General features: G+C 47.5%; 1 protein-coding gene across 3 annotated transcripts in view; it reads right to left on the bottom strand.

Annotated features, from left to right (window-relative positions):
- The window catches only part of DLGAP3 (DLG associated protein 3), a 62,018-nt gene extending 48,182 nt beyond the window's left edge, over nt 1-13,836 (bottom strand). The window contains exons 1-2 of one of the 3 annotated variants that reach the window (XM_003937527.3): nt 9,874-12,513; nt 9,532-9,640 (exon numbers count right to left, since the gene is read on the bottom strand). The gene's annotated coding sequence lies outside the window, so the exon portion shown is untranslated. Of the gene's footprint in view, nt 1-9,531; nt 12,514-13,609 lie in introns of those variants that run through there. The other 2 variants (XM_039474567.2, XM_074380485.1) reach the window with 2 other exon arrangements.
- Nucleotides 13,837-24,428: the final 10,592 nt, after the last annotated feature.

A 24,428-nucleotide genomic window follows, 5' to 3' on the forward strand; every position in this document is an offset into this window, starting at 1 on the left:
ACAGCACAGACTGCAAAACCCCTTTGTACTGAAGACCTCTCCTCCCAATTTTACCCTCTGCTGCAGTGTAGGTGTACTCTCTTCCATGAGGTCTCCCCTAAAAGTGCCCTCCCATCAATCCCAGGACACCGCAATTGCCAGCTCCTCTTGGATCTCATATCTCTATTCCCCAGAGTAGGGTAAGGAGTTGTTTGTAAGCTGTGAGCGCCTTGAAGGCCAGAATTCATGGGCTCTATCTCTGTACGGACAGACATACAGTAGGTGCTTAATGAGTTCAGGGTCGGCAACTGAGCCATCAAGGAGTGCCCCACAGCTGAGACATAGTGAAATGGGGAGAAACAGGGGGGCAAAGGAAGGCAACGACTCCCTGCAGCTGGACCAGAACTCCCCAGCAGATAGAACTGCCCCAGCGTGATTTGACTTTCCTAAAGAGCTGGGAGTGTCCCGTCCGAGGAGGCATGCAAGCAGAGGTTGAGGGCCGCTTTGCAGGATGGTACAGAGCGCATTCAAGCGCTGAATACATTGAATACATTTCAGACCAGACAACCTCTGGTGCCTTTCAACTGTGAAGTCTAAGGTTAGGCTCCTGAATACTACAGCTGTCCAGACGCAGTGTTAAGTGCTTTAGATGTGTTTCCACGTATAATCCTCGCAACTGTCCTTTGCAGTAGGCACTATTATTACTCCCATTTTACAGAGAAGGAAACTGAAGTTTAGAAATGTAAAGAAAATTTCCCAAGGTCACACAGATGGTGGAAGAAGGATTTAAATCTGAGTCTGGGTCCAGGCCTGACAAAGCCCCAGGCTAAACAGAGCACATTTATGTATGTATTTATTTATGTATTATTTTTCTTTGAGACAGAGTCTCACTCTGTTGCCAAGCTGGAGTGCAGTGGTGCGATCTCGGCCCACTGCAACCTCTGCTTCCCAGGTTCAAGCTATTCCCCTGTCTCAGCCTCTGAGTATCTGGGACTACAGTGGGGCACCACCATGCCTGGTTAAATTTTTCCTTTTTTTTTTTCTGTATTTTAGTAGAGACGAGGTTTCACCATGTTGGCCAGGATGATCTCGATGTCTTGACCTCGTGATCTGCCCACTTCAGCCTCCCAAAGTGCTGGGATTACAGGCGTGAGCCACCACGCCCAGGCTCAGAGCACCTTTAAAGTAGCATGTCTCCCTGACCAAACTGGTCTAAGGAGGCCAGTAGGCAGACACCAGTGTGCCCTTTCTCATCACTCAGTCTCAGGAAACCTTCCATCTCTGCAATCTCTTCCTTATACACAGCCATACATGGCCCCAAGATTGCTCATTCACAAATTAGTAGGTGTTCAGCCAGAGGCAAATTACATAGCCATGTAGTCATCCACACACAACTTACACAGCACCTGACCGCACACACAAACTTGTTCCTATGAGGATTCATACACCACATGTGCATTTCCATCCAATAGATCTTTTTTCCTTTTTTGGGGGGATGGGGGGACAGGGTCTTGCTCTGTCACCCAGGCTGGAGTGCAGTACCACTATCACAGCTCACTGCAGCCTCGACCTCCCAGGCTCAAGCAATCCTCCTGCTTCAGCCTCCCGAGTAGCTGGGACTACAGGCATGTACTGCCGTGTCTGACTAATTTTTTATTTTTTTGTAGAGACAGTCTCACTATGTTGCCCTAACTAGTCTTGAACTCCTGGGCTCAAGTGATCCTCCCAAAGTGCTGGGATTATAGGCTTGAGCCACCGCGCCTAGCCATTCAATAGACTTCGACGCTCGTGTGCATAGAACCTTAAATACATGTCCACATGTTTATCCCCAGATGACAGAAATTCACGTTTGCTTCACAGCACTTAGGCATCCACATCTGCTCAAGGGCATTCACCAAATCCTCCCCCAACAAGAACTTTATCCATTTTTCCCAAATCCATTACTAGGCCCAGGTGAGCCATGATGCTCCTTCTCTCTTGGGTTGGCCAGGCAGTCCAGAGAGGGGAAGAAGGCTCAGCCTGCCTGTGATGGATGGAATTAATCTACTGAGCTGGAGAAACTAAATAATTAAATCCCTAATCACCCCCCAAGCCAGCCCAGGCCAATATAGCTGAGGGAGGGAGGGGGCTCGGAGGCCCAGACCAATATCCTAGAGAAAAGGAGGGGCTTGGGAAGTGAGGCATAGTCAGAACCCTCTGTGGGGGTGGGGGTGGTCTCTGAGAGGAACTCTGCCAGCCAGGCATACAGACAGACAGACAGGTTCTGCAGTGCCACAGACTCCCTTTCCACGTGGAAATGAAGCAGCTTGGGAAGACGGCCTGCCACCATCCACAGACACAGGGAGAGAGGAGGGGCAGAATCCTCCTTCCACCCTTCTGGAGCCCTTCCTGCCTCGTCTTGAGGTGTGTCCTGGGGGTTTAAGGGGAGGGCAGGCAGGACCCTCAGAGTGCCCAGGACAGAGGTAGGCAAGGGGTCTGCTCAAGGTGGAGCTGACGTGGTCTCAGCCAGGCCTTGGCCCACCCCTGTCCCACTGAGAACAGGCTCAGCCTGGTGCAGATGGCAGGGGAGGACCTCTCCACATGGGTTCACCTGCTACCCCGAGGAAGTGGATCCAGCATGTGGCTAATAGGCTGAGGATGGGGCAGACGCCTGGGCAGGGGGGCTCAGGAAATCAACCGGGGAACAGGCCCCAGTCCGATTGGCTGAAAAGTGGGTCATTTTCCTTTTGAAAAATAGTGAGAAAATGGAGAAGTAGGTCGGGCTCTTATCCCCTCAGCCCCAGGCACCATCCCCGACTTGCGGGGTAAGGAGATAAAGTGACGCCTGAACATGCCAAAGCCCCATGTACCCCAGGACCCTGGCCAGCACCCCACAGGACAGGAAGACAAGGTCATCATTACCCAGGACATCCAAGGACATGCACACTCTGAGGCCAGGGCTGGAACACCAGCCCCACCCTGCCCTGGGGAATCTAGGGTGAAAAGAGCTAGGGCCGAGGCCAAGCTAGAGGGGTGGGGGCTTCAGCACACAGGACTCTGAGGAGCCCCCTCCTATCCTCGTGTCTGCTGTGATGCCTCCTCTCCTCTCTTCTCCTCCCTTTCCTCGTCGTCCACGTGGGCAGAGTCGTTGCCATGACACCGCGGGCAGGTGGGCGGCTCTGGCGGCTGTTTCGGCCCAACCCCCATGCTCACAGCCCAGGTGGGAGGGGAGCGGCTGCAGCACCCTGGCCCCTAGCCCAGATAAGAGAAGAGAGGGGCAAGAGGGCCCCTAAAACCTGGAAAGGGCTCTATCACTGGCCTCTCTGTCATGAAGCAACCAAGCTCCAGGCTTGTAGGTTTGGGGGAGGAAGAGTCAAAGAGGATCTTAGGCCTTGACCACTCCCCTCCACCAGAGGTCCCCGGAGTGGCATGGGGTGGGGCAGACCCCCAACTTCCACTTCCTCCTTTTCTTACCAGCTGTCTTCCCAGCTTTCCCCCATACTATGCCTTAGTCTCCATGCTAGCAGCTGATTGCCCCTCCCTGAGGTTTAACCTTAAGTTGTTCATTTTGCAACACAAGCTCAATACTCCATGCTCTCTTGGGAGAAAGGAAACCAACCAGGCCAGGCACAGTGGCTCACACCTGTAATCCCAGGACTTTGGGAGGCCGAGGTGAGCAGATCACTTGAGGTCAGGAGTCCGAGACCAGCCTGGCCAACACAGCAGAAACCCCATCTCTACTAAAAATGCAAAAATTAGTCGGGCATGGTGGCACGTGCCTGCAATCCCAGGTACTTGGGAGACTGAGGCAGGAGAATCACTTGAACCTGAGAGACGGAGGTTGCAGTGGGCCGAGATCATGCATGGCACTTCAGCCTGGGCGACAGAGCAAGACTCTGTCTCAAAAAAAAAAAAGAAAAGAAAGAAAACAACCAAAGTTGAGACACTCAGAGAAATTTCTCCCCTACTACCAGACCACCAAATATCTCATAGAAATAGGGACCCCTTTCTCTAGGTCTCTCCATATACCTGAATTCACATCACAACCCTCAGGACCAACAACTCCTAAGCCTATAGTTGGCTAAGGCATCCACATCACCAGGGTAGAGAACCTGGAGTGGAGCGGGAGAAGAAGGGAAGAGGTTGGGGACAGGCATTAGAAGCTGCCTGAGGATGCTGTCCCACCCCCACCACATCTGGCTTCAGGAAGTCTAGGCCATGCCTGAGCGCTCCATCTCGGAGCTCTGCAGCCATTCCCCTTCTCTCTACTCCTCTCACAGTCCACGTGCCTCTCTCCAAGTGTCTCTAAGTCTCTGTCTGTGGCTCTGAACTCCTAAGACCATTCCCTTTGTTCAAGACCCGGCTCCCAACTCCTGTCCCCTGCAGTAGGAGCCCTGCCTCACTGACAGGGTGGAACCACAGAGACCCCTGCATGGCAGCTCTCTGCAGCCTGGCTGGCAGGGATGAACATACATGGGATGGTGGTGACAAGACCCAAAAGGAAGGGAAAACTGCAGTCAACATTATCTGGAGGGTGTCCAGCTTGTCATGAATTGTTCACGACATACATATCACATATACACATAAAGACACTTTTACTTTCCTCCTTGGCCTTCCCCTACTAAAGCAGCAGATGTGGTTGAAGTACAAGCACATGCATGTATATTTGTGCATGCGTGTGTACATTGTGTCTCCTTTTCTCCACCCCCACAGCTGGTGTTCTACGTCAGGCCACTCTCATCCTAATTGCTCACCAAAGCTATGACAACAGGTTCCTAACAGGTCTCCTTGCCTTGCATCTTATTCCACCTTGATGCTTTCTCCCCACTTGCTGCCAGCTATCTAAAATTTCTTTATTCAACAAATATGTATCGAGTTCCTACTCCGAGCTGAATACTTTTCTGGACACTGTAAGTACAGCAATGAACAAAACAGATAAAGTTCCCATGCTCATGAAGTTTATATTCCAGTGGAAAAAGAGGGATGATAACCAACTATAGAAAATAAAGGTGGTGGCAAGTACTGAGATAAAAATATTAATAATAATGGAGTGAGGAGATAGAATGTCAAGGGGCTATTTAAGACAGACTATTGGGGAGGTCTTTCTAAAAATGTGACTTTTGAGCAAGGACTTGGATACAGTGAGGAAGTGAGTTGCCTAGATATCTGGGGGAAGAGCATTTCTGGATGAGGGGGAAAGCAAGCGCAATTGCCTCCAGGTGGAACTGTGCTTTTTATGGAACAGAAAGGAAGCCCACAGTAGGAGTGGCCCTGAGATCTAGGAAGTAATGGGGGCTTTGCACACACAGCACTCACGTCGCTCAGGACCCATGACACTTTGGGTTTCACTCTGAGTGAAATGGAAAGCCCCTGGAAAGTCAAGACCTCATTTTACTCTGGCTGCTTTTTGGGGAAGAGTCTGTGGAGGTGGGGCTGGCAAGAGTGGAAGTAAGAAGACCATCTGGAACATTTCCTGTCACTGAAATACCTGTTCCCACAGTTGCTCACCTGGTAAGCACCTGTTCAACTTTTAAGCTTCAACTCAAAAGCCTCCCCTTCTATGGATCCTTTACCAAACCTTTCCCTTCCCCACTCCAGAGCCAACCTACCTCTCTTCAGGTCCCCACTCCCTCCAATGAACACTTAACGTGTGTCTACCTTCCTTAACCCTCTCCTTATTTGGTTCCACGTCCTTCACCCTCTCAGGATTGCAAGCTAACTGAGTCAAGGACCATCCCTAGTGCCCGACACAACCTGTGGCACATTAGAGGCATAAAATAAACACTGATTGAATGAATGGCTGCATTGGGTGAAGCATGTGTGATGGGGAAGGGTATGTTTGCAGGCTACTGTTAACCTAGATGAGTGAGATGCACATATATATGGCCACGGGTTGTAATCAGACGAGTGTTAGCATATGCCCACGTATTTCTGTATGTATACATGTATATACATGTATACATGTCAGCATGTATGTGCATGCTGACAAATCCCCATGTTGGTTTAGACATTCCTGTAGATTTGTTTATGTATGTACATGTGAGAAAGTGCACTTATGTTGATACATGCATATGATGGCACAGACAAGTAATATACACATATGCCTGTACGTGTGTATTGCCACATCTCATATGTATGAGGCTTATGCATACACTTGGGCCCCCCTTTTACTCACTACCCCTTTCATCCAACAAGCGCAACTTGTTGAATTTTGAAACCTCTATAGCAATGTTAATGTTAAAGCCCCCATCCTCTTTCCCCACATACAGCCCTGAGCACCACAGCAACTGAACAGCCTGGAAACTGGATTTCTTACTCAGCTATCCCCAAGGACTTCTAGGTTTTCCCTCTGCAAACTCCTTTCATATGATGGAGAACAGTTGGCTTTCAAGGACATGAGAATTTGAGAGAACTCAGGGAGCCTACTTTCTGGAGAAGAGCTCCAGGTAGCAGGGTGATCCAGTTCAAGCTAATGGGAAAACACTTTTGGGTGGCCCAACGTTCAGTGAGAATCCGTCTCTCTCTCTCTCTCTCTCTCTCTCTCTCTCTTTCTTAAATTTATTCACGTTTCACTCAACTTGAGTACATATATTCATATGTGGTCAATATGGTATGTATATGCATGCCCCACATACAAGCTCACATGCACACTTACACTCATATATATGCATTACTGGGTAAGCACACCACACACACGGAGACAGACAGACACACAGACACACACACACACACACACACACACACACAGAGGTTTAATTCAGTAATTTCCTTCACATCGACATATATCTATGAATGCATACATAACCATACACACATACATACATACACATCCACACTTATATAAATAAATATGCTTATACACATATACACAGCATACTCACACATACTTATATGCATATACACAGTCAAATACCCACTCACAGGCAGAAATACACATGCATGTGTACTGCAGTCCCAGGTCCTGCAGAGATAATCCAGCCCCTCCTCTGGCTTCTATCCTGTCCACAAAGTTCATATTCTCTTCAAGTACATTACAAGTTTGCATTTGCTCTTTCCTCTTGCTAGTCTCCCACTTCTCTATTTGGAAAGCTGGTCCTGTTGTCAATGGGATATACCCACTCCTGGACACGTCCCATTCCCACCCACTCTCAGGGGGAAAAATGTCATTTTTAAAAAAGGGCTCTGTCATTCCCTCATCCCATGCCTAGAGAAACAAATATTTTCTCAGAAAACCTGGGTAGGAGTAACAATAAAGTAGGTGTACCTCTTCAAACCCAGGAGACAATCCCTCATCTGTGCAACCCCTTAACTCTAAAAAAGAATGAATGAAAGAAAAGAAAGAGAAAATATCAAGGCCAAAGTCTTTCCTCCCAGTACCTCAAGGTCTAACACTCTTAAACTCCAAAATAGTTATTGGGGCAGAGGAAGAAACAGTAAGGAAATTAACTGTGGGTACTAAAACTCCTAGGATACCTCTTTTCTTCCCTAGAGGGCAGCTTCATGTTCAGTGAACCCCTCCCTTCCCAGCCTGTGGGACCTGCCAAGGGAGAGTGTAAACCAGGAGGCTTAAAAATGTAAAGGGGGTAAACTAGACTCAAATAACAAAAGAAGCAAGTATTTTAAAAACAGGAGCTTGGAAGGGAGCAGGGAGGCAAGCTGCAGACACCTCCTGGCAGGGAAGCAGCTGCTGGAACAGTGGATCAGGAAGAGCAGGACTCTCCAAGGGGCCAGGGAAAAGGGGGTGGACATCTAGCATTTCATGTGGGGGTGGAGGGGTGACTGCTTCAGGCAGTAGCAGCAGCTCCAAAGTAAAGTCTTATCAAAGCTGTTATGTAACCAAGGGAGCCGAGTGGAGCACAAACACCTCCCCTCCCCAAACAGGCACCCACACCCACACCCACCACCTCCCAGCACCCACAGCATAGGAAAACTCAGCTCCTCCCAAGCAGCTAGAGAAGGCAGGAATCATCTTGATGAGTTACATCAAAAACATGATGGGTGAGGGGCTCCTTACGAACTAGAAGTCACATCTGGGAAGGGATAACTGGTTCAGTTTGAGGTCCCTAGATACCTCTCCCTTTTCTTGAACTCCCTGCCACACCCAATTTTTGCCCAGGATTATCTGGAAACTGTCTCATTCCTCTCCCCACAGGAAGGATCCCGTTTGAATATCTGATTGTGCTCTTGGGGATGGGAGGTGAAGCCACCATCAACCCCTCCTGCCTGTTATTACCCCACAGACTCATCTGCATGTCCTGACATTTGGCTCTCATCCCCCTGGGATGACAAGGGAAGGGACCTTGAGAAATAACTCTTGCTCTATTCCCTTCATGATTACAAAGACAATCCATAAGAATACAGGTACTTGAAAGAACCCTGACTCTAAGCCATAAGGAGAAAGATATCCAAGAGAACTAAAGTCTGAAGCCCAGACCTCATCCTTCCATTTGAATATTTTTTACTCCTCCAGATCTTCCTCTTTTCCCACTGCCCTGTCTCCAGTAGCCTCCTCCTTCTCTTCTCCATGGCACTGAACAACCCCACCCACTCCTTGAATCATTTGCTTAAAAATCTTCCTCCCCAACAAAAGTATCTCCCAAATGCTGCTCTGAGCTAGGTTTGGAAATGGGCAGAACACAAGACAGGCTTGCAGAATATTTCGGTGTCCCCTGTCCAAAATCCCAAAGTATGATGGGCAAGGGAATATCAAGTGGTCAATAAGTTATCCTGAACTCCTCAGCTCTAACTACCTTACACCTAACCAGAAAGATCCAAGCTCTCTTAATCCAGAGCCACCTTGAGCCTGAACTTCTGGGACCCAGTAGGTAAAAGGCTGGTATCAATACCTCTAAGCTTGTTGCACTAAAAAACGTTCCCAGGAGATGAGAGCTCACAGGCACAGTATTGTTCTCCACCTCTACCCCTACACTAACAGTAGGATGGTTTTGGAAGGGAGAGGGGGAACTGAAACAAAAAGGGAGAGGGACCCCTTGGGGGAAGGGTTCCTAAACACCACTAACAACTGTGACACCTAAACCATAGGGAGAATCACAAATCCATATTTCGATCCAGGGACCCTGCCCTTAGAAAATGGGTCATCTGGGAGAATTTTTCTAGTGAGCCCTCCCCACTGCCCACCACCTTTCCACCTTCGGGACCGAAGGAAGCCCCATTCAGCACTAGGGACAGCTCTGAAAGAACAAATCCCCGCCGAGTCCTATTCAGCACCCGGGACAGTTCCCAGCTACATTCCCGGCCCCGGTAACCAGAAACCCAGGACGCCAGGAAGAAACAAGCTTACCCCGCCACACACTCTCTTTAGAACAGAAGCCCCTCTCCCCCGCCCCTCCCACTGTCGCTCCCATCCACCGGGGGCACCTGACAAACCCCACCCCACCTTCCCTCTATGTCCCAAGAGAGAAAAGAAACCCAGACACGGGGCTTCCCTGAAGGAACCTAGAGAGGACCCCACCCACCTTCCTTCAGCCCAGAGCCTCTCAACGCCACTCACAGCTGGTTGTAAAAACCACTTTCCTTCTTAACCACCACCCCAAAAATAAAAGAAATACTCACGTGGGGGCTCCCAGCCCTGCAGGCAGATGTGGTGGGGGGAGGCAGAGAGAGGTAGCTCCCCACACCCTGTTCTGAGCCCCCTTTCTGAAGGAGCCAGCTCCCATCTGGACTGGGGGGAGGAGAGACATGTGGAAGCACTGAGTGAGGGGAGGGGAGAGGGGAGAGGGGAAGAAGCAGGAGCGAGGGACTGCGGGGCGGGGGTGTCGAGATGGGGGCGAGGGAATCCTTTTTAATTTCATTCTCTCCCCATGTCTACATCAACCCTGCAGGCTCAGCTCTTTAATATTTACACACAGGAAGAGAGGATAAGAAAGAACAGAGAGTGAGGGGGGCAGGGGCTACCTGAGCTCAAAGGGCAAAGAGGCAGGGGCCTTTGGAAGCTGGAAGCTTGGGCCCCCGACACCATCCCCAGCCCACTTCCACTCTTGAGCTCTTAACTGAAAGGAAGAAGAAGGAACCCTGGGACCATTCTGTCCCTTTGTTAACAAGACACTTTGAAGCTGCATCAGAAAAAGATCAGATCCCCACCCACATACCTGGACACCCCCACAAACCCAGATTTCTTGGGTGCCTTATGTGCAGATGGTAAAGACGGTATTCAGGCACAAGCATGTTCTAATGCTTGGAAGCATGTTTGCCTGTGGGCTGGCTGCTGTATAAAAACACATGAACATGTCAGCTAGCATGTATAAGTTTATTCAAGCATGTTCTGAGTGTTTTCACACATAAACAGCCCATGCAATCATATGCAAGCCTATGTAACCATATGTGTAAGCCAGCTCCAAACAACCTCCTCCCAGCCCTCCAGCTACAGTCCCAGGGACAAGGCCACCCACTTCTCCAAACTCCCTTATTCCCAGAACCCTCCCTCAAAGCCTCACTTTTTCTGTCTGTGACATGGGAAGAAGGGCTGGTAGGAAGAGATGCTGCTTGGAGCTCAGAGGCCTGACAAGTTATTAGCAACGATGAGCTGGCAGCTCGTTACCATAACGATGGTGCCACTGCCTCACCCCAGCTCAAACCCAGACTCCCCAGACGGCAGGAGGCCTGCTGAGCCAGCAGCCTTCAGACTGGGGCGGGGGGTGGATAAAGAGGGAATCAAGACATAATGCTTGCATAGTGGAGGGTACGCAGCTGTTTTTCCAACCCCCACTGAGTGACAAAGCTTTGACTCTACCAAGTGGGAATGAAATCAGAATCTGTGAAGGTTTCCTGACCATGGGATGGTAAGACCAGAAGGGGTCTTTGGAAGCTCCTCTAGGCAAAAGCTTTTGTTGTCATTTGCTCCCTTCATCACCTCACCTCAAAACAACTAAAAACAATCAAATACAGGGCACCTTGTTGAATTTCAGTCTCCCCACCTGTAAAATGAGGGCAATCCCTTTATCATTTGTCCTACACTTCTGGAAGATTTCATTAGAAAGGGTTTGGGGGTAACTACAGACCCTTCCTAAATCAGACAGGCCTCAGAAGTTTCTCTACCCCTTAGGAACCCAATAAGGTAAGGAAGGGTCCATCCAGCTAGAGATGAAATGCACTGGAAACTGGGTAGGATGAAGGAAAATGAGCTTAGCCAGCTCAAGTCCCAACATCGGCTGGAAGAGATGATGTTAGGTGTCAGGCAGCCGCTGAAAGCAGGGACTGACACAAGAAAGTCTGGGAGTCTGGCCGGCAGCAGCTCCAGCCCCTCACCAGCAGGAATCAAGACAAGCCCAGGGCCTACCTCGGTGGTGGGTGTGGCTAGGAATCCCCATCCCCAGCGACATCTGTAGCACTCTCTCTTTGGCAAGGAGTCCCAGGTTGAAAGATGTACAGCCTTAGGCTTTTTGAGTCTTCATTTCTTTTCCAAAATCCCCAGTACTCAGCTCTGATGGGGGTGGGGAGAGTTTAGGAATAGAAGGCAACATGGAGGACTGCAAAGTTCTGGTCTAAGATTAGCCTAGGAACCCACAAATTTGTCGTGTGACCTTGGGCAAGTCTCCTCCCTTCTCTGGGCTTCAGAGTCCCCAGTCTGTAATGAAGAGGTTGGACCAAATCAGTTCTAAGAGTCCTTTCCTGGTCATCATTCTGTAGTTACATACAAGCTCACTACTTGGATGTGAGCCCCCTGGCACAAAATGCAGTGGGCACGGCCTGCCGGATCAGTGGGGCACTGGCGGGTGGGAGATGCAGGGGCTGCATCTGAGGCTGTTCATCCTATGTTCATGTTCCTTTTAGAAACACCTGCCACCCCAGCCCTCCCAGCTCCCTTTTTAGACCCTGATTCACTGCCAACTCACGAAGCCTCTCCCTCCCCTCTCCTCCTCTTTTCTCCCCTCCTCTCTCTTTTAGGCATTGGCAGCTGGGTGCAGAAGTAGCCCCAGCATTCAGGGAATACTTCGAAGAGGGAGAGGACAGTGCCCCCAGGGTCAGAGAGAGCACACCAGGAAGCACCAGTCTCTAACCTTGGCCCAGCCCAGTTCTTTGAGTCACTGAAAGACCTGGGCTGAAATCTCTTTGTACCGCTGACTAGCAGCGTGTGGTTGTGGGAAATGCAATTCCTTTCTCAAGCCTCAACATCCTCATCTGTAAATCGGCATTACATTTGGTTGAACCATGGGAAATTGCTGTTTTTGTAGGTTAAATAAAAACAGTTGAATATTAACAATTTCAAATGACTTAACGTGATACCTGTCCTGCCTGCTTCCTAAGGCTGTTGGGGAAATAAAAGTTCAGAGGACAGCATTTTCAAAAGCCCTGAACTAATATGAGGACATTATTTTATTATTATTACTTCAAAGAGCTTAGTAGGGACCCACCTGGAGCCAGTGGACTGAACCAATGGCCCAGAACTTGAAGGTTTGAGACTTGGAAGTCTGGGAAAGTACCACCTGCTCTGAGGACTAACAGGGCAGAGGCTTCCACCTGGCCTCCTCAGCTCCTAGCTCTAAAAGGCCTTCGGTGGGTGAAGCATTACTGAGATGACACAAATTCCCAGGTCCCCAAAAGGAGAAGCAGCACACACAAGCACATACTCCAGCTCACCCTAAGTCCCCCCCTCCCACCCACTAGGGGCCTCAGTGTACAGGAAGGACAAAACCAGCAGCATCCCAGAGGGCACCCCCTGAGGTAGGTGAAGGTGGAGACCAAGGTGGGAAGTGCCACCAAGCTCTTGCCTGAATCAAGGGTCAGGGGTCCCCTGACAAGTGGGGGTGATCTAACCTCGGAAAAGTCTCATCTCCCTGTCCCATGTCCCACCAGGAATGGGGGAGTTGCGGGGAGAGACAAAGCACAGGTGTGGGTGATTCAGAGTGAACCGTGCTAAGATACACTCTCTCTCACACAGCCAGCGTGCGCGCAGGCGCGCGCGCACACACACACACACACACAGTCACACAGGGCAGATACCGGGACCCACTCACAGAGACTCACACCGGCACACACATCCATTCACACACACACTCACAGAGACACACACAGGTACATTCGGAGACAACACACACTCATTCACTCACATGTCCACCGATACATACACAGTACCACCCTTCACACTCACGCTACATACACCCCCTTACATGCACACACAGTCTCGCCCACAGTGACACACGCACACACACACTGCATACACTCACCGGCACACACAATCACCCACAGACCCACACAGTGACACACTCGGCACAGACACACAGTGACACGCACTCACATTCACACACCTGCAGAGGAAACTTCTCTCCGGATCTCCCCAACACCACGACTTCCCCCCACAACCAGCGGGCTACTCCCTCCCAGACCCGAGCCTCCAGCCGGGCGAGGGCTCGGCCGGGGCTGCCGGGCCCCCGCGGTCCTGACCGGGAGAGTGGGTCCGCCGTCCGCGTGGTCCCCCGCCCGCCCCTCAGGTCGGGCCCGCGGGCAGCTAGGCCGGGGCGAGGACGGGGGCAGCCGAGGAGGCCCAGCCCCTCCCCCTCTCCCGGGGCTGCTAGCCGAGGCTGCCAGAGCCCGAGGCGTGGGCGGCGCCGGGACCGCAGCACGGCGGAGCCTGGGGGGCGCTGCAGAGGGCGCCGCGAGCGCGGCCCCGTCCCCTCTTCTCCCCGCGGCTTACCTGGCCCGGCTCGGGCTCCGGCCGGGTTACATGGTGCCGACGGCCCGGGCCGGGGGCGCTGCGGCGTTGGGCGGGCGGGCGAGCGGGCAGGGACCGGGGCCCGGCACTGCGGAGCCCCCAGCGGAGGGGCCGCGCCGGCTGCGGAGCCCCGAGCGAGCGCCGAGCGGCAGCGGGCGCGGGAGCGGGAGGCGTCCAAGCCACGGAGGCTGGATTTCCCGGGGACCGGGAAGGGGAGGCGGGGGGATCCCGCCCGCGCGCTCCGCCCCCGCCCCCGCCCCCGCCCCCGCGCAGGGCGGCCGAGCTGCGAGAGGGAAAGGAAGAGGGAGGGGGACCGAGCTCCCCGCCCCCGCGCAGACCCAGGAGGGCGGAGGTCGCCGCCCGGGGGCGGCTGCTGGGGTCCCTGAGGAGCGCCCACCTCGCCCAGCGACGGCGCTGGGGGCGCCCAGCTTGGGGTCACCAGTGAGATCCCCCCTCCCCGGGGACCCAGGAACAGGCACCTAAAGTGTCACCGCCACGCACAGCCGACCCGGGCACAGGCGACCCAAGCGCGGCGGCGGGCGGGCGGGCGGCCGGAGACCGGCTCAGCCTCACGGACTGGGTCTCGCGCCCCGCGGAGGCGCAGTCACGCCCTGAATGTCACACACAGCCCCCCAGGCCCGTCTGTTTGGGAGACTCTCCTTCGGGCTTTCCCGGTCGGTCGGCCGCCCGACCTCAGCTCCTGGCCTCGGGGTCAGGGAGCCCCCCCTCTTCTGCCCCAGCCCCTGCCAGGATGGGGCGCTGTGCCGGTCCTCCGAGCCGCTGGCAGGCGTCCCCCACCCACAGTCCGCACAGCCGAAGCATCCCCAGCGTGGAGGGACAGCCCCGCTGTACCTGCCTCCTGTGCTGGACCCCCGCCCGCGCCCACTGTGCCCGCCCGCCTCTGGGCCCTGAGCTTGGGATTGTGCCATGGCGGGGGCGGGGTGGGGGGAAAAGGGACTGTCCAAAGCACAGCTGGAGGCTGCGGAGCCTGGACACAGGCTGCGGGAGCCGAGAGGCGGAGAGCCGACTGCAGCAGTCCCTGGCTTGAATCCGTCTTGGCGCCCAGAGCGATGCTGTAATGGGGGGGAGGGGGCCGCGGTGGGGAAGCCGCAGGAGGAGGGGCTGAAGACGGTGGGGGAAGGGGTCGCTCCAGATTCCGGCTTTCGAGGGTAGGTGTGATAGAACACTGCCTCTGGCGCTGAAAGTTGGGGGTGGAGGTTCAGTGGGCATCCTTAAAGCCCTCTTCCCTCCTCTGCCTTTTCCGGTCTTGAAAGCTTGCGGTGGTGATGTAGTGGGCTTGGGAGGCTTGGGAAACTGTTCACCTCTCTAGGAACAGACCTTGGAGTTGTTCTGATTCAATGTCCTCCGCCCACCCCTGCCCCCAACAACTCCCTGTTCTTTGTTTCCCTGTGGGGCCACTCGCTCTCCTTCCTGTATAAAGGGGGAAACTGAGGCACGGAAAGGCGAAGCCAAAGGCCCAGAAGAGCTAGTACTGGGAGCCAAGACCTCTTTTCCCCAGGGAGATGATGTTTTAAGATGCCACGATACATTAAATAACATAAAGGGCTTGGAGAGCCCTCCTCCCAAAGGAGACCTACAAGTCTGGTAAGAGACCAGTAGATTGGTCACCTACCCTGCCGCTCACAAGAACAGTTCATTTTCTCTTCAATCATGAACTGAAGTTGAAGACCATTCCCAGCCCAGGGTTCAGTCAAGAGCAGATGTCAGAGGAAATAAGAAAGTTCTTCCCAGGAATCCACTTTAGAACTGAAGGAAACATTTCACTTTCCATAGAGCATAAGAACAGACGTCAGGCCGGGTGCAGTGGCTCACGCCTGTAATCCTAGCATTTCTGGGAGGCCAAGGCAGGTGAATCACCTCAGGTCAGGAGTTCAAGACCAGCCTGGCCAACATGGTGAAACCCCGTCCCTACTAAAGATACAAAAAATTAGCTGGGTGCAGTGGTGTGCGCTTGTAATCCCAGCTACCCGGCAGGCTGAGGCAGTAGAATCGCCTGAACCCAGGAGCCAGAGGTTGCAGTGAGCCAAGATCGCGCCATTGTATTCCAGCCTGGAGCTCCGTCTCAAAAAAAATAAAGAGAGAACAGCCATCATAGAGGATGCTAAAAAGCACCACTGTGTATCCACAATTTTGTATTTTGTAAACTATTCTGAAACTGAAAAGCATCTTACAATAAACAGGGACGTTTAAAATGGCTCTTCTACCTTTCTGTTAAAGCTATCAGAGTTAGTGCATTTTAGAATTGAGAACATGTTATTTGTATTTTTTCATTCAACAACACTATACTGATTATATCTGGCACCTTGATAGCCTCTTGGGGACATACAGATTAATCAGACAGGCTTACCTTAGACAGTGTTCTCTCCTAGCTATCCAGTGATTAATCAGGGAGATGGAAATGTAAACCAATAATTACCGTCAGGGCCAGCTTCATGAGAGTGTGACCTGTGCAGTCATACAGAGCCCCACAGATAGAAGGGCCTCACTCTTGGTTGAATATTCTGCTGTCACTGTTTTAGAACTCTTAATAATTTTTGAACAAGGAGCCCACCCTAGGCCTAGCTCTGCCTAGGTGAAGAGGACAGTCAAAGAAGCTCAAAAGAGATATTTGAGTGAAGTCTCAAAGATGGGGAGAGAGACTTTCTGGTAGAGAGTCACATATGCAAAGACAGAGACTCACCCAAAGTGTCCATCAGACAGTATGACACATGCTTTGGTTGATCTTCCCACTGAAAACATGATAAATAGCAATCAATCAATAAAATAAAATATTTTTATTAAAACAATAAAAAAGAATATATACGCAAAAATATATATATTTCTAAATCTTCTTAAATGTATCAGTGTGCTGGCAAGAAAATCAGAATCGCTGCAGCCAAAATCTAAGTAAAGGCGGAACTAGAGAAGTAAACAGAGTACTGAAGCCAACTTTAGCCTTGGGGGCTGCGATAGATTTGTTGCAAAAAGAGCACCAACTCTCTATCTCTACCTGAATCCATCTCCCTTGCCTTGTGACTTTGCAACTCACTCCATCAAGAGGTAGACTCTTTGGAACAAGTTAAAGAAAAAAAAAAAAAAAAGGTGGATGCTGAAATCTGAGTGGACTTGTCTTGCTTTGGCCAGTGGAATCTGGGAGAAGTCATGGTGTACCAGTTCTAAGCTTAGGCCTTCAGAGACATGAATACTTTACTCTTTCTCTTGGTCTCCTGCCTCCACTATAAGAACAAGCCTAAGGCAGCTGGAGGATGAGTGACAAGGTGGAAGAGAGCTATGCCAACCCAACCATCCCAGCCAAAATCATCGTGGACCAGCCTATAGCCAGCAGGTCTCCAAACATGTGAGAAAGCCCAGGCAAGTGCCACAGAGATATCTACCTGTCCACAGCTGACTGCAGCGCATTAGCGATCCAGCTGAATGAGAAGAACCATCAAGCTTAATTTAAAGACTCTTGAGCAATAACAAATGCTTATTAATTTCAACTACTGAGTTTTAGTATGGTATGGTTTTATGCCACAATATTGTGGCAATTAATAACTAATACAGGGTCATTTGCTGAAAGATGAAATTTAACTTAGGTTTTCATGATCTCTCAGGGCACCAGAGATAAAAGATAAAACCTGAGTCTGCCCAAGATGGTCACATACTCCCCTGCATAAGCTTAGAACCCCAAAGGGCTGTATTCTCAATTTTCTAGTTCTCAAACAGGAGAACTAGAAAAAACTCACCCCATCCCCAAACCTAGGAAATTATAAGAAAGCTGCATGTTTTAAATCTTGGCAGTAGTAATGAGTGTAGAAAGGAAGAATCACCTCCTGAGTATCCATTACTACAGGTTAGATTTCACATCATATGTAGTAAAATCCACTCTACCTAAAGGATCTGGAAAAACTCAAGCCAAGAATTAGGTGTAAAACATCCCAGATTGGTAGTGCCTCAGGTGCTCAGCAGAAGCAAATGTAAATCTTTGTCTCAGGCCTCAAATAATTTCCACAGATTAAAATTCCAAAGAAAATGAATAACTCACAGTTAAATGTCTGTCACTGAACACACAAGGAAACATGGAACTGTGAACAAGAAACAGTGTGATTGTTCATTTTTATGTGTCAACTTGACTAGCTAAGGGATACCCGGATAGCTGGTAAAACATTATTTCTTGGTATATCTGTGAGGGTGTTACCAGAAGATATTAGCATTTGAATCAGTAAACTGAATACAGATTTGACCTCATCAGTGTAAGCAAGCATAATCCAATCCACTGAGGTCCCAGATAGAGCAAAAAAAGGCAGAGGAAGGCAAAGTTGTTCTACGTCTTGAGCTGGGACATCTGTCTTCTCCGGCCCTCAAACTTTAGAGCTCCTGGTTCTCAAGCCTTCAGCGTCAAACTGAGAGTTATACCTTTGGCTGCCTCAATTCTCAGGCCTTTCAACTCAGGCTAAATTACACCACTGGCTTTCCTGGTTTTCCAGCTTTCAGACTGTATACTGTGGGACTTCTTGGCTTTCATACTTCTGTGAGCCAATTCCCCTAATAAATCCCCTTGGATATTTCTATATGTAGACCATTGGCTCTGTTCCCTGGAGAACTCTAACTGATACTGCCAGCAAAACAACACGTAGTAGACAAATACCTACAAATAACAACTGATAGTATTATAAGACACAGAATATAAAATAACTGTTGAATATATTTAGAGAAATAAAATAATCTTGCTCCTCTGGTTTATTTTTCTTGTCTTATTGTACTGGCTGAGTCCTAGAGTACAATGTTGGATAGAAGTGGTGATGGTGGGTATGTTTGTCATGTTCACAACTATAATGTTTCTGACATTTCTTCTTTAGGATGACATTTATTATAGGGTTTTTGGAGACCCCTCTTGATCAGGTGAATGAAGTTCCACTTTATTTCTAATTTACTGAGAGTTTTTATCAAATGTACATTGAAATTAATCAAAGGCTGGATCTTTTCACTTGACCATATAATGTGTTCAACTATATTTAGAGATTTTCCTAATATTAAATTTTACTTTCCTGGGAGAAACCCAACTTACTCATAGAGTGTTAGGATTTATTTCATAGATAATATAATAAGATTCGATCTGCTAATATTTTGTTTTGGATTTTTGCATCTATATTAATAAACAAAAATGAGCCTGACATTTTCCTGTCTTTGTTACCTATGATTTGGCATCTAGGCTAGTCTAGCCTTATAGAATAAGTTGGGGAAGTATTACCTCTTTTCTTAAGACTGGAATGATGTGATACTGTAAGTTTTTGTGAGATTTGTGTAAGATACATGTTTCATCTGTAGAACTGTCCTTATTACTATTGCCTCTATTTCCTCAACAGGATGTATTAGTCCATTCTCACACTGCTGTAAATTACAGGGTAATTTATGAAGAAAAGAGGCTTCATTGACTCACAGTTCTGCAGACTATACAGAAAGCATAACTGGAAGCCCTCAGGAAACTTACAATCATGGCAGAAGGCAAAGCGGACATGAGCACATCTTCACGTGTAGGAGTAGGAGAAAGAGAGGGCAAAGGGGGAAGTACTGCTTTTAAACAACCAGATCTCATGAGAACTCACTGTCATGAGAATGGCAAAGAGAAAATCCGCCCCCATAATCCAGTCACCTCCCACCAGATTCCTCCCCCAACACTGCGGATTACAATTCAACATGAGATTTGGGTGGAGACACACAGTCAAACCATATCACAGGACTGTCTAAAGCACTAGTTCAGGCTTTCTACTTTTTTAGCCACTTCTAACAAGTTATATTTTTAAAGGATATGTCTATTTTGTCTAAATTTTCAATGATAAAATTTAAATGATAAAATTATTTTATCATTTAAATCTCTGCTTTACCTGTAATTATGTCCTCCTGTATAATATTTATTTGTACCTGCTCTGTTTTTCTTGATTCACATTGCCAGAGGTTTGTCCATATTTTAATCATTTAAAGAATTAGGTCAGGTGTGGTGGCTCAACCCTGTAATCTTAGCACTTCGGGAGGCTGAGGTGGGTGGATCATTCGAGGTTAGAAGTTTGAGACCAGCCTGGCCAACATGGTGAAACCTCCACCTCTACTAAAAATACAAAAATTAGCTGGGCATGGTGGGGGGTGCCTAAGTGTTTTTAAATTCATATTATGGTTTCTTTTTTGACCTATGAGTTATTTGGAAGTGTATTTTTCATTTCCAGATAGTAATATTTCATTTACATTTTTATTATTAACTTCTAACTTAATTGAATTGTGATCAAAGAATCTTGCTTGTGTGGTACTTATTCTTTGAAGTTTGTTGAAACTTGCTCTGTGACTAGTATCTGATCGAGGTTTCTAAATGTTCCATGTGTGCTCACAACTCTCAGTTTCCAAGGTGGCTTCAATTACTCTTATCTCATTGTGTGTATGGCCTTGGGTAGCCTGCTCCCACACTGGATAATGGGGCTAACATGTACAAGCAATAGAATTTGCAGAAATGACAGTGTATGACTCCAGAGACTAGATCATAAAATACATTGCAGTTTTCACCTTGCTGTCTGAGGTAGCTCAATATCTAACTCTGGGAAGCCAGCTGCCATGTCATGAAGACACTCAAGCAGACCTACATGGGTAGAAACTGAGCCCTCCTTCTGAGGTAAGTGGTGGGACTCAACCCCAGAGGTAGGACATGAGACCAAATAGACAACTAGCTAAAACAGGGCTGGGACAGAAGCAGCTTTCTATAAGACATGCCCACCCAGGGTGCCATGTCAGTTTACCATTGCTATGGCAATACCCAGATGTTACTGCCCCTTTCCTTGGCAATGACATGACCTGGCAATGAATCCAGAAGTTAACACCCTTTTCCTAGGAATTTCTGTGTACAGTGCCCCTTAATTTGCATATAATTAAAAATAGGCAAAAATGTGAGTGCAGAACTGCCTCTGAGTGGCAACTCTGGGCACTCCGCCTACGGGGTAGCCCTGCTCTGCAAGGAGTAGCACCTCTGCTGCTACTGTGCGTGGCCACTTGAATAGAAGTTGCTGTCTAACACCACAGCTCACCCTTGAATTCCTTCCTGGGGGAAGCCAAGGACCCTCCTGAGCTAAGCACCACCTTGTCCTGCATCACTTCCAGCCATTAGCACCAATCTCGTGATTATGTGAGTGAGTTTATCAGCAGATCCTTCAGCTCCAGTCAAGCCATCAGATGACTGCAGCTCCTGAGAAGCTATCTCTGAATTTCATGAGAAATCTTAAGCCAAAACCACCCAACTAAGCCACTCCCAAATTCCTGACCCACAGAAACTGAGAAGTAATAAATGCTGTGGTTGTTTTACACTACCAAGTTTCTGCAGCAATTGGACAATTAAGACAATTCTGGAGAAAATTTTGTAGTCTCTGACTGTAAGAAGCAGAATTATGTATAGGTTAAGCCTCTGTCTTTCAATTGAATTGTTCATATCTTCAACATATTTACTAAATTTCTATCTGTTTAACCTATCAACACCTTTTTTAATGTGTTGAAATCTCCCCCCATGGTGAAAGATCTTGTCTATTGTAGCCCTATCAAATTTTCTTTATATATTTTCATGCTTTTTTATTAGGTGCATGCATATTAGAATTAAAAAAGAAACAAATAAAACTATCATTATTTTCAGATGACATGATAACTTACCTAGAAAATAAAAAAGAATCTAAACAAATTGTTAGGAGTACTTGTGTTTAGCAAGGAGTCTGGATAAAGTATCAATGTACAAAAGTCATTTGTGTGTTTATATTTGCACAATAATAAAACATAATTTTTTAAAGTATATGACTTAATCATTACAAAAGTTATATATTTAATAATAAATCTAATAAGAGAAATAGAAGTACAAATTTTTACTGGAAGTCATTTTAAAAGACTTAATAAATGGAGAGATATTTCACATTCATGGATTAAAAACTTTTAATTTGCAATGATGTCAGAGCTTCCAATATTAATCCCTAGATTCAATCCAATTTCAATCAAAATACATGCAATTTGATAAACTGATTCTGAAATTGGTATGAAAAAATGAAGAACCAAGAACTGTTAAATTTTTTTACTTTTTATTATGGCAAATTTCAAACATATTTTTTAAACAGAATAGAAAAATACCTCCCCATGTGTTTGTTACCCAGATGCAATGATTATAAACTCTTAGCCAATTTTAATTTATATTTTCTTTTTTTTTTTTTTTTTTTGAGATGGAGTCTTGCTCTGTTGCCCAGGCTAGAGTGCAGTGGTGCTATCTGGGCTCATTGCAACGTCTGCCTTTCGGGTTCAAGTGATTCACCTGCCTCAGCCTTCTGAGTAGCTGACCACACGTGGGCACCACCATGCCCAACTAATTTTTTTTTTTTTTTTTTTTTTTTTTTTTTTTTTTTTTTTTTTTGAGACGGAGTTTCGCTCTTGTTACCCAGGCTGGAGTGCAATGGTGCCATCTCGGCTCACCGCAACCTCCGCCTCCTGGGTTCAGGCAATTCTCCTGCCTCAGCCTCCTGAGTAGCTGGGATTATAGGCACGCGCCACCATGCCCAGCTATTTTTTGTATTTTTAGTAGAGACGGGGTTTCACCATGTTGACCAGGTTGGTCTCGATCTCTCGACCTTGTGATCCACCCGCCTCGGCCTCCCAAAGTGCTGGGATTACAGGCTTGAGCCACCGCGCCCGGCCTAATTTTTGTATTTTTAAGAGAGACAAGTTTTCACCATGTTGGCCAGATTGTTCTCAATCTCCTGACCGCAGATAATCCACCCACCTCAGCCTCCCAAAGTGCTAAAATTACGGGCATGAGCCACCATGCCCAGCCGTAATCTGTTTTCTATTCTTTCTCTGTACTATTTTGAAGCAATTGCTAAACATAGTACTTTATTAATAAATATTTTAATAGGTATCTCTATTATAAAAGAAATTTTTGTTAAACATAATCACATATCTTCTCATAATGTGACATAATTTCTCAATATCATATTATTAAATATCTAGTCAAATATCCAATCAAATTTCTCTGATTCTTCTCATACATTATAATCAATTGATGTCATCTAAGTCTTTTTTTTTTCTGTGACAGAGTCTCACTCTGTTGCGCAGGCTGGAGTGCAGTGGCACGATCTCAGCTCACTGCAACCTCCACTGCCTGGGTTCAAGCGATTCACCCACCTCAGCCTCCCAAGTAGCTGGGACTACAGGCATGCATCATCACACCCAGCTTATTTTGTACTATTCGCAGTGATGGGGTTCACTATGTTGGCCAGGCTGGTCTCAAACTCCTGACCCCAAATGATCCAACCACTTCAGCCTCCCAAAGTGCTGGGATCACAGGCATGAGCCACGGCTCCCAGGCCACTTAAGTCTTTTTAAATCTATAGATTCCCTCCTTCTTTTTTTTAATTCCAGCAATTGTATTTGTTGAAGAAACCAGATTGTTTATCCTGAGAATTTCCCAGTTTGGATTTTGCCTCTGGAGTTCCATCATATTTCTCTATCTCCTGTATTTCTTGTAAATTTGTAACTAGTTTTAGAGGTTTGATCAGACACGGGTTCAATTTTGGGACAAGATTTCATTAATAGTGTTGTATATTTCCATTAGTAGATATATATCTTTTGAGTAATGGTTACATAGACATATACATAAAAGTAAATTTTCATCAGTCAATACATTTAAGATTATACATTAGGTTGTATATATTAAGATCTATGCTTTTAAGATGTACTTTAGTATTTGTCTTTTTTTAACTCAATAAAAATAAAAGTAATAATTTGGTTCCCTTGCATATTACAAAGGTGAATGATGAGAGTTTTGTGGGGGTTTTTTGGTAAAATTATACTTTTTTTTTTTTTTGAAACAGGTTCTCACTCTGTCACCCCAGCTGGAGTAAAGTGACACTTATTACAACTCACTGCAGTCTCAACATCCCATGCTCAGATGCTCCTCCCGCCTGAGTCTCCAGAATAGCTAGGACCACAGGCACATGCCAATGCCCCCAGCTAATTTTTGTATTTTTTGTAGAGACAGGGTTTTCCCATGTTGCCCAGGATGGTCTCGAACTCCTGGACTCAATAATTCATCCGCCTCAGCCTCCCGAAGAGCTGGGATTACAGGCATGAGACACTGTGCCCGGCCTTTGGTAAGATAATGAACTCATGCATTTAAACATGTTTGGTATATTTTAATCCATTGAAAGTATTCTTTTATTACACTCTATTTTTCCCAAATTTGATCAAAGGTAGCCTCTTTAAGTTGGCTGCTGGGTCCATCACAAGCTCATATTTGTTAATTTCCTTGCTTTTTAATACAAGAAAGTCTGTCAACTCATTTTGTGCATTTTTTTTTATACAAGGTAACCATTTTTTCAAAGATTCAGAGTGCTTTTAATTCAAAAATTGTATTAAAAGCTCCAAACTGGGTACTAGGAGATCTCATTAATTAACCTAAACACTTCTGAGGAAGAATAAAGAGGTGTTATTTGCCTTATCAGAATCAGGACTTATTAAAAAGATGTAGCATCAAGACCATGTGGTGCTGGCTCAGAGAGACAACATGATCAGTACAAGAGACTGGAGAGCTCAAAAACATATTTATATACGGAACTTAGATGCGTAACAGAGGCGGCATGGCAGATAAGTGGGAAAAGGAGGAAAAAGGATTACCCATTTGGAAAAGTAATTAATTGAATTCCTACTTCACACAATACACAATTTATCTCCAGTTGGATTGGGTTAATGATTTAAATGTCAAATGCAAAACTCTTAACAGAAATTGCAGCCAGGC

Source organism: Saimiri boliviensis, chromosome 11 (assembly GCF_048565385.1).
Source record: "Saimiri boliviensis isolate mSaiBol1 chromosome 11, mSaiBol1.pri, whole genome shotgun sequence".
NCBI classification, from domain to species: domain Eukaryota; kingdom Metazoa; phylum Chordata; class Mammalia; order Primates; family Cebidae; genus Saimiri; species Saimiri boliviensis.